This window comes from Sarcophilus harrisii, chromosome 4 (genome assembly GCF_902635505.1).
Source record: "Sarcophilus harrisii chromosome 4, mSarHar1.11, whole genome shotgun sequence".
NCBI lineage: Eukaryota > Metazoa > Chordata > Mammalia > Dasyuromorphia > Dasyuridae > Sarcophilus > Sarcophilus harrisii.
This window is the reverse complement of record NC_045429.1, coordinates 1,360,001-1,376,523: the sequence shown is the minus strand read 5'-3', so window position 1 is coordinate 1,376,523 and position 16,523 is coordinate 1,360,001.

Here is a 16,523-nt window from a genome sequence, read left to right as displayed (position 1 = left end):
CATTCTCACTCTTTTTGTTGTTGTTCATTTGCATTTTCTTTTCTTACTCATTTACTTTCCTTTTTGATCTGATTTTTCTTATGCAGCAAGATAATTGTATAAATATGTTTACTTATATTGAATTTAACATGTATAACATATGTTGGACTGCTTGCCATCCAGGGGAGGGAGTTGGGGAAAGGAGAGGTAAGTTTGGAACACAAGTCTATGCAAGGGTAAATGTTGAATAATTATCTGTGAACATGTTTTTTGGGGAAAAGCTTTAAAAAAAAGAAATAAGAGGACAAGAGGGAGGGGAGGGGAGAGGATGAGGGAAGGATTTTTAGGAGGTGTGTGTATATTAAAAGACATAAAAGTCTTCTAAATTTATAAAGAAGTAAGATGGTGAAGGAATAGGATGGGTGGTAGAAGTGTGCATAGATTAATATGAATGGGATAAAGAAGGGAGAACATGTGTATTTGGAAGAACATAAAAGTCTTCTAAATTCAGATAGAAACAAGCAGATGGGGGAATAGGATGAGGGGAAAGGATAAAGGATGGATACTTGGAAGGTGAAATAATAGAAGGGCAAGATAGTAGTAGGACTCAGGAGGGATAGATTTAGACTGAGGGGTAGAAGCAAAGCAGAGGAGCATGGAAGGACAGGAATAGGGTGAGGATCATGAGAAAAATGGAAAGGGGGAAAATAAGTAATTATAGCTTAAAATATGAATTGGATGAATTTACCCATAAAATGGAAATACATCATAGATTAAAAATTTGAGCTCAACAATATGTTGCTTTCAGGAAATGCTATAAAAATAAGAGATACACACAAACATAAAAAAAATCAGCAGTAGAATTTATTATGTAAAAATCAAAGGGAGTAATTGTGATCTCAGACAAACTTAAAATAAATTTAATCAAAGCAGGAAAAATATGGAAAACATATTATATATCAGCCATATTAATCAATATTGTTCTTACGACTATTTAAAATAGCCTAAAATTGGAATAATGTTTTGGAAGAGGAAATGAACTAGTGAATTCAGAAAAAAATGTACAAAGACTTGGATTTATTTTGAAAATTGTTATCCACCTTCAGAGAAACAGAGGACAAGTGAAAATAAATAGAGTACCATCTTACACATATATGTATGAAGGTATATGTGTATATATGTATATGATTACAATTATCTGAATACATGTATGTGTATATATGTGTATATGAACATATATCTATATTGTATGTATCTAGATAAATAGATAGAGTACACTTAATTGTACCCTTCTTGGAAGGTGGAAAAATATGTAAAAAGTACACAGCAGAGAACAAAATAAAACCTACAATGGAGCAAAGAAAAAGCAGACAACTGAACACAATGTATAGCATTTATTATACAGACTTTTTTGAAATGGAAATTTATTGCTTTATGTATGTTGAATTATCTCATGCTATGATATATTTTTCTTTTCTTATTTTATATTTAAGTTTAAGGCTTTTTAAAAGGTTAGAAAAAAGACATGTGAGATATGAAGCAGAATTGCAGTAGTTCAAAAGAAATGTGAGATGTGCAAATTCGGATACATTTCCACTCCAAATATTCATATGGAATATTTGTGCCTGACCTGTAGTAGAACCTTCAAAGCTCATAGTGGTCTGATAAGTCATAGTCAGAAACAAAATACCTTGACTCCGACATATTGATGTCATTTTGATCCTCATCTAGCATGAAGGACAATAACCAATAACCAAAGACACGTGTGCTCTAAACCCATGCAACTTGTTCAGCCTAAACTTTTTGATAGCTGCCATGACTTCCCTCTCAGTTTCATGACTTTCACTATTGGTTCCCTAGGTTCTTGGTTGGTCTAGAGTTTGGTATTGATTATCAAATCAAACCATGACACCTGTCCTCACATGCTACTTAGAGAATGCTTCCCCTTCTATTTTTCCCAGCTGAGTATCCAGTAATAGTCACTTTAAAATATATTACCTTAGTTTTCCATCAGAATTTTTGCAATAGCTCAGAGCAAGCTAACATCAATGGCCCTGATTTCAGATCCATTGCAATTAAGCATCAAATCTGTTATTGCTACCACAAGTAGCAGAATATTCTTCTAAAGCCCTAGAAGTATACTTACTCCATCTGCTCCTAGCAGTGAGTTGGCAAGAAGGATGGCCCAAAGAATTACTTCTCCCATGAAACTTTCATGGAAGTCTGTCATGTTGAGTAATGAACTCACTCTGCAGGTTTGCCTTGGAAAAACTATGGGGTTGTTCAGGCAGATCATAGCTGGCCCTGATCTTTTTTTTTTTTTCATTTCCATTGTCATCCTTTATATTTTATTTAATCATTTAAAAACAGCATTTTAACATTTTTATTTTTTCCTAATTACATATTAAAATATTTTTTTTATTATTTAATAGCCTTTTATTTACAAGTTATATGTATGGGTAACTTTACAGCATTGACAATTGCCAAACCTCTTGTTCCAATTTTTCCCCCTCTTTCCCCCACCCCTCCCCCAGATGCTGGCCCTGATCTTGCATACTACTAGTTCATTTCTACTTCTCTGTCCTCATGGTTTTTCTGGTGCATTTGCTTATTTTGCATTTCTGCCCTTTAATAGAAGAGAAGTTGGTGTTGCTATTGAGAGAGGGTAACATTTTCTTCCAGAGGGGATGAATTCTTTGAATGTTACAATACTGCCCAAATCACTGGGAAGGAAGGATGACAGTCTTGATGAACATGGAATCATTTTTTTCCAAAACCCCATCTCAATTTTCTCCCTTATTATGAGATCACGGGAGCTCTTTGGCTATACCGTCTCCTGTAGTCTATGAGATTGAAAAAGGGAAGAAAGAAAAGAAGGAAGAAAGGAAGGAGGGAAGGAAGGAAGGAAAGAAGGAAGAAAGGAAGGAAGGAAGGAAGGAAAGAAGGAAGGAAGGAAGGAAGGAAAAAAAGAGCAAGAAAGGCAAAATGAAAGACAAAAGAAGCTGAGAAACATCGGAAACATGAATGTTAGAATTTCCCAGGTTATTTGTTAATTTTCTTTTTGGTTATATGTTTTTGTTTGATCCAATATGGTGAATATAAGGACAGAAGTTAGGATATCTTTTCTAAAAAGATACATCCCAGAGGGATTTTTGGCACCATAGTTATTTGGACATATATAAGAGTTATATATTTCTTTGGCTTCATCCTGATATAATGTCCATAATACAAACTAAAGGAAAGATAGCAAAAAGGTGGATGGGAATATAATTTCTTATTTTATGATTAATATTGAAGAACAAAAATGTACTGTGTTTCATCATCCATCTGTCTCTAGATTTGATTTGTGTGATACCATAGTGAACTCAATTCAGTAAATGCGGTTTCCAAGAAGTAAAAACAAAACAAACAAACAAACAACAACAACAAAAAAAAACCCTGAATAATGTTTTAATCAGGTGTGAATGTACCCAACCTATGCTAGCGGATGACTCTGGAGTCATAAATAGTTACTCCATGAGGTAACTAAGCAGCAGTCTTACATGCCCCCAAAAGTTAAAGTCTGTATAACCTCAAATAACATGGTCAACTATAGAGAGAAGACTTTTGATATCCTTTTCTCTCCTTACAGAACAGAACTCTGTATATGATTTCAAAAATTATTGGAGAATTGTAAAAATGTCAGACTTAGAAAGTATCATGTTGTTTCCATTTTCAAAAAGAAGAAAATTAGAATAGAGTCTATAAAGTATCAAATACTGAGTGACTTGTAATCTTAGATTCCTTATCTGTTAAATAGGAAAAAAGAATAATAGTTAGTTTTGAGAATTGTGAGGATTAAATGAGGTGACATATATATAGGGATCTTCAAATTTTAAAACACTTTAGAAGTGATAGATATTGTTTTTGTTATTGTTGAACACTTGTAGATCATGTTATTATAGAGATAATTAATAAAAAGCTTTAAAAAGAAGCAATAACAACAAAAATGTCTATTCTAGGAATAAAGAGCTTTACTATGGGGTGACTTCCCATTAGAATGTGAACACCTAGAGAGCAAGCCCTATCTTATGTTCTTATTTCTGTCCCCAGTGTGTGGCACATAGTAAGTCCTTGATGAATGCTTTTTAAATCATTCAGTCATGAACTGATTCATCAAGTACCAGTTTTGTGATTACTTCATTTCATTTTTGGACAGCGTTATCAGAATAGTAAACCAAAGAAATAGTGGAGATTTTATTTGCATAATTTTTTTGCAAAACAGTAAAATCTCATGTTATTCTTCTGTGTGTGTGGGGGGGGGGTGTGAATGAGAGCAATGGACTAAAAGTTATCTACTACACATTATTGAATTCAAGGATTGATTAAATGGTTAGACCATAAAGTTCATTATGAAAAGACTCAATTTTGTTTAGAATGTTTCCAATAGAGTACCCCAAGATATGACTGTGTGCTGTCCAAAATCATTATCAATGGTTTTGGTAGAAACGCAGCTCACATACTTATCAAACATACACATGACCGAGTCAGTATATAAAACTTGATGTGCTAAAACATTGGGCAAAAACCAATAAGATAAAGTTTAAGAAGAATAAATGAAAAGACTTGCATTTGAGGTTTGTCTTTAAATTTTTGTTTATTAAAATTTTAATATATGGAATAAAATAACCATTTCCATAACATAATGTAATAAAAATTGCACATGAAATTGCAAACATGTTATGTATAGTTTTGTATTTCTTTTAAATAAATATAAAGAAAGTTTCTTTTTTTTTCCTTTTTTTACCCTCTCCTCACTCTAGAGATGAGTACCATTAGATACAAGTGTGTGTGTGTGTGTGTGTGTGTGTGTGTGTGTGTGTATGAAAAATCATTCTATAGATACTTCTATTTATTGCTTCTTTCTCTGGGTACAGATAGCATCTTCATATGGCCTGTATATATATCAAAATAACATTCACTAAGTTGTTCTTAAAACACTATTGTTGCTACTGTATACAAAGTTCTCTTGGTTCTGTTTATTTTACTCTTCATTATTTAGTACGAGTTCATTTTTTTTAAATCATTGAGTTCATGATTTCTAATAGAATAATAATAGTCCATTACAATCATATATCACAACTTGTTCAGTCATTCTATAACCAACAGGCATCTCCACAATTTCCAGTTTCTTTGCAACCACAAAGAAAGCTGCTCTAGACATTTTAGAACATGTAGGTCATTATTTTTTTCCTAATCATCTGTAGAAATAAACCTATTAGTAGTATTTTTGGATGAAAGAATTTTAATAACTCTTTGAGCATAACTCTGGATTGCTTTCCAAAATGGTTGGATCACTTTACAATTGCACCAACAATGAATGTGTCCCAATTTGTCTTTATTATTTTATTTTTTCTCCAATTTTTCTACATTTCTTCCAACATTTGTCATCTTTCCCTTCAATCATTTTAGATAATCTGGTAAGTATGAAATGATATCTCAAGGCAGTTTTAATTTGAATTTCTCTAATCAATAATGATTTAGTGCTTTTTATATGACTGTAAATTGTTTGGATTTCTTTATTAGAAAACCGTTTGTTCATATATTTTGACAATTTATCAGTTGGGAAATGACATATAGATTCTACAAAGTTCCTTATATATTTGAGATATGAAACCTGTATCTGGGAAATTGCCTATAAAATCCCCCCCAATTTTTTTTTGCTTTACTGCTAATCTTATCTATATTTGTTCTATTGGTACAAAAGTTTTTTTTTAATTAAAGCTTTTTATTTTCAAACTATATGCATGGATAATTTTACCATTCATCCTTGCAAAACCTTGAATAACAAATTATTTCCTTCCCTTCTTCCATCCCCTTCTCTAGATAGCAAGTAATTCAATATATTATACGATTTTTTAAATTTAATGTAATAAAAATTAGCCATTCTCATTCCACTCTCTTATTTATTCATAAATTATCAATTCATAAGTCAAAGTAATACATTCCATTTTCTTCAAATTTTCCTGTAGTATATCTCTTTACATGTAGATCATGTATCCATTTTGACCTTATGTTGGTAAATTTGCTCAGGCAATTTGGGTTAAGTGACTTGCCCAGGGTCACATAGTCAGGAAGTGTTAAATGTATTGCTTTATGCTCAGTTTGGGCCATATTGCTTTCTAGGTTTCTCAACAATTTTTTATGAAATAATGAATTCTGATCCCCCAAATCTTAAGTCTTTAAATCTGTCAAAAACAAAGTTACTATATTTATTTGCTGCTATAAAGTATATGTCAACTCTTTTCCATTGATATACTTTTCTATTTCTTAGCCAGTACCAGATAGTTTTAATAATTACTGTCTTATAATATAGTTTTAAATTCAGTACTGCTAAACTGCCCTTTATATTTTTTCATTATTTCTTTTGATACTTTTGACTTGTTTGTTCCTCTAAATGAAGAACGAAATCCTAAATGAATATTATTTTTCTAATTAAGTATATATATATATATATATATATATATATATAAATTTAATTGGGATGGCATCAAATATATAAATTCATCTAGATAAAGTGGTCGCCCTGCCTATACATGAACACTAAATATTTCTTTAATGATTTAAATCTGATTTGGTTTGCCTAATTTGTTTTATATAGTTCCTGAGTTTGTTTTGGCAAATGTATTCCTAGGTATTTTATATCATCCGCACTTATTTTAAATGGGATATCTTTTTTTTTTCCCCTGAGGCAATTGGGGTTAAGTGACTTGCCCAGGGTCACACAGCCAGAAAGTGTTAAGTGTCTGAGGTCAGATTTGAACTCAGGTCCTCCTGACTTCAGGGCTGGTGCTCTATATACTACACCAACTAGCTGCTCCTGGAGTATCTCTTACCTTTTCTTGTAGGGTTTTGTTGATCATATACAGGAAAGCTGATTCTTTATGTATATTTACTTTATATCTTGTTACTTTGTTTTAAAAAAGTATTAATTATTTCAACTTTTTAGTTGAATCTTTGGATTTTCCAATATTATCATATCATCTACAAAAAGAGATAGTCTTATTACTTCATTTCTTATTATGATTCCTTCTATTTCATGGATTTCTAATACAAAACTGAATAATATTGGTGACAGTGAGAATTTTTATTTCATACCTGATTTTACTGGAAAGACTAATAGCTTATGTTCATTAAAAATAATTCCTGATGATAGTTTTAGATAAATGCTTTTAATCAATTTAAGGGAAAAATCCATTTAAACCTAGATAAAAAGATCAACTTTATAAATATAATGGAAGAGGCATGAATGAATGAATGAATGAATGCCTCTCTTAAATATTGCAGGAACTGTGCTAATCTCTGGAGATATGCATATAAAAGGTAAGCCAAAAAGTACCTGCTTTCAAGGAGTTTATATTCCAACAGAGGAAGAAAATATATAGTGAAAAATGTCCAAGAAAGGAATTTGACTATAGGGCACAGTTAGCCACTCCTACAAAAACAAGCATATTGCTGGTCAGCTAAGAAACGCATAAGTAAGTAAAATAGAAAGTAATTTGAAGAGTGAGAAAGCATTAATAAATAGAGAAATCATGGAAAGTTTTTGCAAGGATTATTGTCTAAGTTGAACTATACAGGAAATATCTTAAGAAGCATCAATGAAAAGGACATATATTCTAAGAATGGGAAAATAACGTGTCTGAATGATCCAAGGCAGGAAATGAAAGGTCACATTTAGGAAACAGCTAGTATTCCAGTTGGGGTGGTATAGAATAAACTTTCAGGGTCTATTTCAGAGTCAGTGTGTACTGATTCTAACAGCTGAATGTTAAATTTTCAATGTAAGCATTTATAACTCAGAAGTTGACAAATTTTCCAAATCAGTGCTGGATTTATTGTGTTGTTGATTGTTAGTCTTAAGAAAGTGATGAAGAAAATGTGAATAATGCAGCTCAAGCTGGAACAACCCTGCTGGAGAGGGAAGAATATAAAATCAGTTTAGTAAAATTGGCTATTGCATGCAAATTCCAAATGGTTCTCAGTGCTAAGTTGAATGTTCTATGCCATCATCTAGTGACCAAGAAGAGTTCATTGAACAGGTGTTGATGTTTACTTTATGAAGATTTGTATGGAAGGTGTTTGACAATTGGACTTTGGGGGTAAAAACCCGGAGGAAGGGAGACCAGTTAGAAAGCTCTTACAGTTGTCCTATGAAAGGTACTGAGAGTCTACCCTAAACGGGAGGTTGTGTGAATGAACATGCAACTCAACAAACAATGGAATGAATTAGCAAGTATTAGTCCACTCTTCAGGCCAGATTTTGTATGAGGCCCAAAATAGGGTTGGAGAAAAAGGGATAGATCCCAACAATATTTTGATATTTTGGAAGTAGAATCAGCAATACTTTGCAACTTGGTGGTGGAAGTTCCACTTCCTTTCAGGCACAATTGGCCCAGTACATGTCCTCTATCCTGTTCTTTATTTGACATTCTTGAAGGAATGGGATGACTTATTCTTCAGTATTGCCAGAGTTCCACCACTAATCACTTCAATTCCCTGGGATGAACCTTTATCACACATCAATTACAGTCATGAACAATCTTTGTTATTAATTATGATTTTCATTTCCATGGTCCTGGGAGATTGACGAAATACCTGATTTACCACAACCCATTTTACATTATTATCCTCACTTTACATCTGATGAAATTGAAGCTCAGAGAAATAGTGTCTTATTCCAGGTCACATTCAGAGGAAGAGTTAGAGACTGTATTTAAACACATGACTGCTGAGTTCAAGGCCAGAACTCTTGCCATTCTTTCTTTTTGCCCTGAATCCTTTAAAAAAAAAACTTAACCAATGGAAATGATAAATTTCAATTATTTGTGAAGAATAGAAACTATTTCTAAATCAGTTTAAGTGAGCAAACCTGGCAGCTATTCTTATTTCTGCTGGGCATCTTGGACAACTCAAACAGCTCACAAGTCTCTGAAAGTCAGAATCAGCTCATAAAAGATTGCGCTCAACCACCATTCCCCAATCCTCTCCTAGAATGGACTCTCCCTTCTATCCTCACCATCAACTGTGAGCTAAACAAAGTCCATAGTGCTTACAAATAAAATATATATGCAGCTGTGTGTGGTTATATACATATGTATATACACCCATAAACATATATACACATATATCATAACTATATATACATATATATTTCTATGTACATATAGATTTATATATACACACATATGTGTGTATTTGTAGATAGATTGACAGACAGACAGACATATCAGTTGTATGGACAGCTAGATGTCACAGGAGATAGAAAAATTCATCTTCCAAAGCTCAAATATGGCCTCAGACACTTAAAACTTCCTATCTGTGTGACTGTGAGCAAGTCACTTAACTCTAATTTCCTCAACAAAAGAGAAAAGAAAAAGAAAAAAAGTATAGCAATGAATCAGTTTAGTTGGAATGTAGCAAATATGAGAAGGGAAAATTACATAATAAGCCTGGAAAGATAAGGCAGGTTTTTCAAAGTGAAGCTAAGAAGAATTTTTTTTTCATACAGAAAGCGATTGTGAGTCAATGAAACTTCTTGAGCTGGAGAGTGGCACCATCTGGTTTGCACTGGAGAGAAAATTTCCATATATGTATGGAGGATTAATTAAAGAAGGTAGAAACCTGATGCTTGTGAATCTGTTACAATAATCCAGTTGAGAGACATTTAAAGTCTGGACTAAGGTGATGGCCATATAAAGAAAGAGGTGATAGATGTGCAAGATGTCCAAGAGGTAGAACACCAGACTTGACAACTTGAGAAAAGAGAAGGGGAAGCTCAGGTATATCAAATCTGAGGGCCTGAAACCTTGGCAATGCTCAATGAAAACCTGGAAGTCTGGAGGAAAGCAAAGTTTGGGGAGAGTGTGATAAGTTCTGTCTTAAATGTATTGATTTTGAGATATCTGGGGAAAATCTAGGTAGAAATAAGCAGTGAACAATTGGTGGTGCAGTAGTAGAACCTAAGAGAGAGATGAAGTCTCCAAATGATAACTGAACCATTTCTTCCCAACTCCTGCCATGACCCATTTCCATTCTGGAACTATAAAATGAATAGTTTAACTTTTTTTGTAAAGGGTTATCAATCTACTCTATTACAATGACAATCATCATGCTTACAAATTTTTAACCTCAAACACCTGTGCCAGGACATTTCCCTTTTAGATTATAAGTAACTTTACAATTTTTATTTGTATTCCCACAATTTAACTCAGCACTTGATACTTTAAAAACAAAAAAGACAGAAAATGAGCACTTGGAAAGTTAGAAAGAGAAGCAGGTATCAGTAATATTATTCAAGAGCAAAGAGTTGTTAATATTTTTAAAGCTCAAAAAGTGTAAGAACTGAGAAAAAATAATTTTACATACAAATGAATTTATTGTTAGCATCCCTGGTGAGAGAAGTCTGATTTGGGGGATTTGATTCAAAGCCAGAGTGCAAGGAGCTGAGAAGTGAGTGGGAAGTGAAGAAGAGGAAGCAACAATTGTTCGTAGCTTTTTCTAGGAGATTATAAAAAAGATGCAAGCATATAGACTGATAGTTTGAGGGAATGTTGGGATTGAGGGAAAATTCTCTCAGGATGGAGAGGCTTAAACTTCCTCAAGGAAATAGGGAAGGAATCAAGAAGATAGTGTAGAAAAAAGGGAAAGAAGATGTCAGATGGGCAAGATTCCAGAGGAGAGGAAGGCAGTGACATCATAAGAAGTTTGCTTTAAGACAAAGAATCAACCTTTTGTCCAAAACCGAGAAGAGAATAAGGGATAGTGACCTGTATTTGGGAGAAGAGGGAGGCTATAAAACATGACAACTCTCTTCTTAATAAAGAAAAGGTCCTCTCAGAGAGAGGGGTGGAAGGCGATGGTGTCAGAAACTTAAGAAGAGAAGATAAAAATGACTTTGAAAATTAAGGACTAATCATTGCAATGACTGACCATGATCTGCAGGTCTCACCTCTGGTAATTGTCTCAGGGTACAATGTACATACAGTCAATGTGTGGATTTGGGTTTTTTGACTATACATATCTGTTAAAAGAATTTTTCTTTCCTTTTTCATTTTTTAATAATGAGGGAAAAACATTGCTGTTTGTTAATTAAAGACTAAAATTTAATTAAAAGAAACAAATACAAAATAAAATTAACAGCTCAATAGAGTGTTATCTTCTTGGCTCAGAGTACTATGACTCCTTTAATACAGTTTTAGATGGCAAGAGCTTCTTTTGGTATTCATATCAGATTATTCAAGCATATATTTGCATTTCACTAAAAATTTCTAAGGTTTTTTTTCTTAATTGCTATCTTGACATGTCTTTCATACTATAAGCATAATAATTAATATGTCTAAGGCAATTAAAGAATTCGATGTTTTATATATATCCCATTTGACTATTTTGTAAAGGTGACTTTTTTAAAGACAAATGTAAGTTTTTACATGTGTCTCTATGAAAAGCTTATTTTATTAGATTTAGCCTCGTGTTTTAGCTTGTTAAGACCTTGTTGCATCATGTTTCTTTCACTGAACTTGTAGGAATTAAGGTTCTCTGTCCATGGTGGCTGTCTCAGTAGGTAGCTAACTACCCAGCTCCCATATACCTTCTCCAGAAAAAGCAAAAAACAATTTTTTTTCATCAATATGAAAAATGATTAAAAATTCAATGAGAAGTTAAATAAGTGACCTCATCTCCTCCACAAGTGCATTAAAATAACATTATTAAGGTAAATAAGCCCAGATCTCGAGGTAGTTTGACCAGTGACAAATGCAGCTTTCAAGGTACTATGTCAAGAGACAGCAAAAGGGAAGTTAATAAGTTTAGAGAGAAGGGTTACTCAAGAATAATCACTCTATGCTTAGTATAGGAAAAATCAGTCTAAGGGCTAAGAGGAGCCCTGTAATCTAAACTGAAATTCAGCCCTTGCTGAATAGCATAAAAGATCCAGCCCTTGGAAGCTCAAAATCCCCATTGCCTTGCCAAAAAAAAATAGAGAAAGGAAGGGGGAAAATATTTATGCAGCCTGCCAGGGGAAGAACAAAGATGGCAGGGTAGAGGAAGCACTATAACCAAGATCTTCCAATATCTCCCTCTAAATAAGTTTTTAATAATGCCTCAAAACAAATTCTGGAGCAGCAAAATGAGAAAAAAAATCAGGATGAGATATTTTCCACTCTCAGATAACTGAGAAAGGAGAAAAGAAAGATCTGTAACACTGAGTTGAAAGCAGGGCCAGAACACATGTGTCAACAACACCAAGCTATGAGCCTTTACAGTGGTAACAGAGACAGTAAAAAATAACTTGTCAGGAAGAGATTATAGAGAACCCCTGTAATAGCACCAGAAGCAAGATTGGATGCTGTTTGGTAACTGCATTATCTATGCCCAATTCTCAGCTATGGTTCCAGGGAGAAAAGATATATGCTTTAAGTCACAAGGGAGTGGGGACATTGTATTGCCTATGGTTGTAATGGATCTGTAAAAAAAACAGAGCATCAAACAGGAAAGCAGTGACTACACCTCTGTCCCGATCACATCACCTTGAAAGCATGAAAGATGTGCAAACTCCCCCAAATAATTCTGAAAACAGGAGTGTAGAAAAAGGCTGAAACTTGGGACATTTCACCATAGCCATCTTCACCCCCCCCAGGAAGAGAACCTAACAATATAAAGTTCAAAGTCAAGAAAAAAGCTGGAAAAATGAGAAAATAACAAAAGAAAGAAGCAACAAAGAGAAGAAGGAAGGAAAGAAGGAAAAAGAAATAAAGAAAGAGAGAGAAAGAAAGAGAAAAAGAGAGAAAAAAGAAAGAGAAAAAGAAAAAGAGAGAGAGAAAGAGAGATAGAGAGAGACAGAGAGAGAAGGAGAGAGAGAGAGAGAGAGAGAGAGAGAGAGAGAGAGAGAGAGAGAGAGAAAGAGAGAGAGAGAGAGAAAGGGAGAAACATTGTTCAGTAATGAAGACAGCCATTTACACCCAGAGATAGGACTGTGGGAACTGAGTATGAACCACAACATAGCATTCTCACTCTTTCTGTTGTTTGCTTGCATTTTGTTTTCTTTCTCCGTTTATTTTTTCTTCTTGATCCAATTTTTCTTGTGTAGCAAGATGACTAAGAATAGCTAAATAACTAAGTATAGCTAAATGCTTACATCAATAAAAAATAGAAATATAAGGTCATAAATTAGGCATGAAAGTAAAAAAAATTAGAAAAAGAAATTAACAATATCCAATTAAACACCAAAATGTAAAGAAAAATCAAAAGAGAGATTAATAAAATTTAATAAATAAAATGAGGGATTACTTTTTAAAAAAACAATAAAATAAACAAATTCCTAGTAAATTTGATTTAAAAAAAAGTTGCCATTATCAAAAATGAAAGGAATAAATGTTCTATCAATGAAAATGACAGACATTAAGCAACTAGTAGTAGGATTTTCTCAGTTATATGCCAATTAACCTGACAATCAAAGTGAAATGAATATTTTTAAATTATAAATTACCTACATTAAGAAAAGAAGAAATACAATACTTAAGTAATCCTTTTTTAGAAAAAGAAATTGAACAAGTCATAAATGAGCTTCCTAAGAAAAATTTCCAGAACAGGATGGATTCTTACAAAGGAATTCTACCAAACATTTAAAGAACAATAATTCTTAATACTATCTAAACTCTTTGAAAAAAAATTAAGTCAAAATGAATTCTACAAAATTCCTTTTATGATACAAACGGTTTTGATATTTAAACCAGAATCAGCAATATCAGAAACAGAAAATTACTGACCAATTTCCTTAAGGAATAATGATGTGAAAATTATAAATAAAATATTAGCCAGGAAAATATGATAATATATTACAAATATTATGCATTATAACCACATGGGATTTGTACTAGGAATGCAGGACTGGTTCAAAATTGGGAACACTATAATATATTACTATATCAACAATAAAATCAACAAAAATAACATTATTGTATCTATATTATGTTGATTAATGCAGAAAAAAACTTCTATCAAAATGCAATAGCCATTCCTATGGAGAACACTAACAAGCATAAGACTAAATAGAGCCTCTTTTAAACTACTTAACTTAAACTACCTTAGATAAGTAGTATCTCTCTAAACCCAAGCATTGTCTGTAATAGGAATAAGCTAGAAGCCATTCCAGTAAAATCAGGGGTGAAGTAAAGATGTCCATTATCATAACTATTATTCAATATTGAATTAATATGTTAACTGTAGCAATAAGAAAAGAAAAAGAAAGTAAGTTAATGAAATTTGGAATATGTAAATAAAACTATCATTCTTTCTAAAAGAAATGATTAAAGAAACAGGAGAATCAACTAAAAACCTGGTTGAAACAATTCACAACTTTAGCAAAGTTTCAGGTTACAAAATCAACCCAGATAAATCAACAACTCTTTATATTGCCAACAAAATCCAGAAGGAAAAATGGAAAGAGAAATTCCATTTCAAATAACTAAAGTTATTTAACTAAAGTGACAACACAAAGTACTTGGGAATCTAATTCACAAACCCAGACACTATACAGGTACAATTAACAAACACTTTTCACATAAAGAAAGATAGACCTAAATAACTGGGGAAATATTAATTGCTCATCATTAGGCCAAAATAATATAATAAAAATGACAATTCTACCTAAATTAATTTTCTTGTTCATTCTCACACCAGTGAAACTACCAAAGCATTGTTTTATAGAGCTAGGAAAAATAATAATAACATTTATCTGGAAAAACAAAAGATCAAAAATATCAAGGAAATCAATGAAAAAAAATGAAGTAAGACAATCAAACAGTATCAGATTTCAAATAATATTACAAAACATTTTACAATAAAAACAATGTGGTTCTGACTAAAAAATAGAACAATATATCAGTGGAAGAAATTAGGTATACATTAGGTATAAATGATCATGTAAATGACCATAGTCGTTTCTGTCTTCATTCCCAAAGAGGAATGATGGCAATGTGTAGTCATGGTTTTTTCTCATGAATTGGACTTACACGAGGCAGAGGGGCATAAAATTGTCAACCTTACTCTCTCTTCCAGCCATCAAAGTCCAATGACAAGACAAAAATCAAGATGACTGATGATGGACCTTAATACACTAGATGTCTTCAGTGTCTCAGCAAGCTCTAAGTACTTTATGATGCCTATTTCAAAGACCTTCGTGGGCATTGGAACAAATTGTTTTCATCTGCCCATTTCATTAGGCGAAGTCTTTACATACTTGAGATGCACATTTCCCTAACTCACCAATGGGTCTGAGGCTTCTCAGTTCCCCTCAGGCTGATCCAACTGTCTTCAGATAAGGCTTTACCAGGAGATGGTCCCTGAGCAAGCTGTAGTTTCATGGAGTCACAGATGATAGTTGGGTGACAATTGAACAGTAAATGAGCAGTCCTGAAAAGAGCTCAGGAGAAAAAGCCCCCATGCCAAAGGTGATCGTCCTTCCTGAACATCCTATACATTCCACCATGTATTCCAAATGGCCATAGTTTATACCTCAAAACCCAACTTTTGGAGTCAAGAACTCTCCCTTTGAAAAGAAACTGCTGGAAAAACTGGAAAGCAGTTTGGCGGTAACTGGGCATAGAATATCTTAAACTATTTAACAAAATAACATCAAGATTAATAAATGGTTAAGAAATAAAAGGAGTCACCATAACTAAATTTGGGGAATATGGAAAATTGTATCTGTCACATATAAACATTCATGACCAACAAGAGATAAAGAACTTCATGGGATTCTTCCCAAATAGATAATTTTGATTACATGAAATTAAAAAAAATTTGGAAAATAAAATTAATTCAGCTAAAACACTGAAGAAAAACAGGAAATTGGAGGAACTGTATAACAGGTTTCTCTGTTAAAGGCCTCATTTCTCTAATATATGTGTGTGTGTGTGTGTGTGTGTATGTGTGTGTGTAGAAAGAAAACATCAACTAGGGTAAAAGTTCACCCAGAATGAACTCTCCTCCCAAAAGAAATAAATACAAAATCAAAACAAAGAAGAAAATGTACAAATGTATCATATAAGTTTTTTTTAATTGCAAGCTTTATAAAGTGAAGATTCATGGTTTCAAATTAAATCTTTATTGTGTATGTGAAAATGGTCATTTTTGGTATTTAAGTCATGAATTTTAAAAATACATTTTAATATCTCTGAGCTTTGTGTCATCTCTATGAATTGTACATACATGCCATTCATGTCTTTATCCTTGTTATCGATTTTAAAACAAAGAAAGCAACTACCCCTTCTTTCCATTAAAAAAAGTCATTGACTCGACAGGCTCATTAATTTTCAGCCATGTTTAAGTTTATCAAATCTTAATTTCTAACTATTTGTATGAAAATACATAAAAGCTAAGCCAAATGAGTGAGGAAAGAAACTCAAAGAAGTGTTTCTCACCTGGTAGATGGAGGAGAAAAAGTCAAGAGTTCAAAACCTGCTTTCAGTGGCTCCCAGCTCTAATTCTAGCTCCTGTTTTATGCC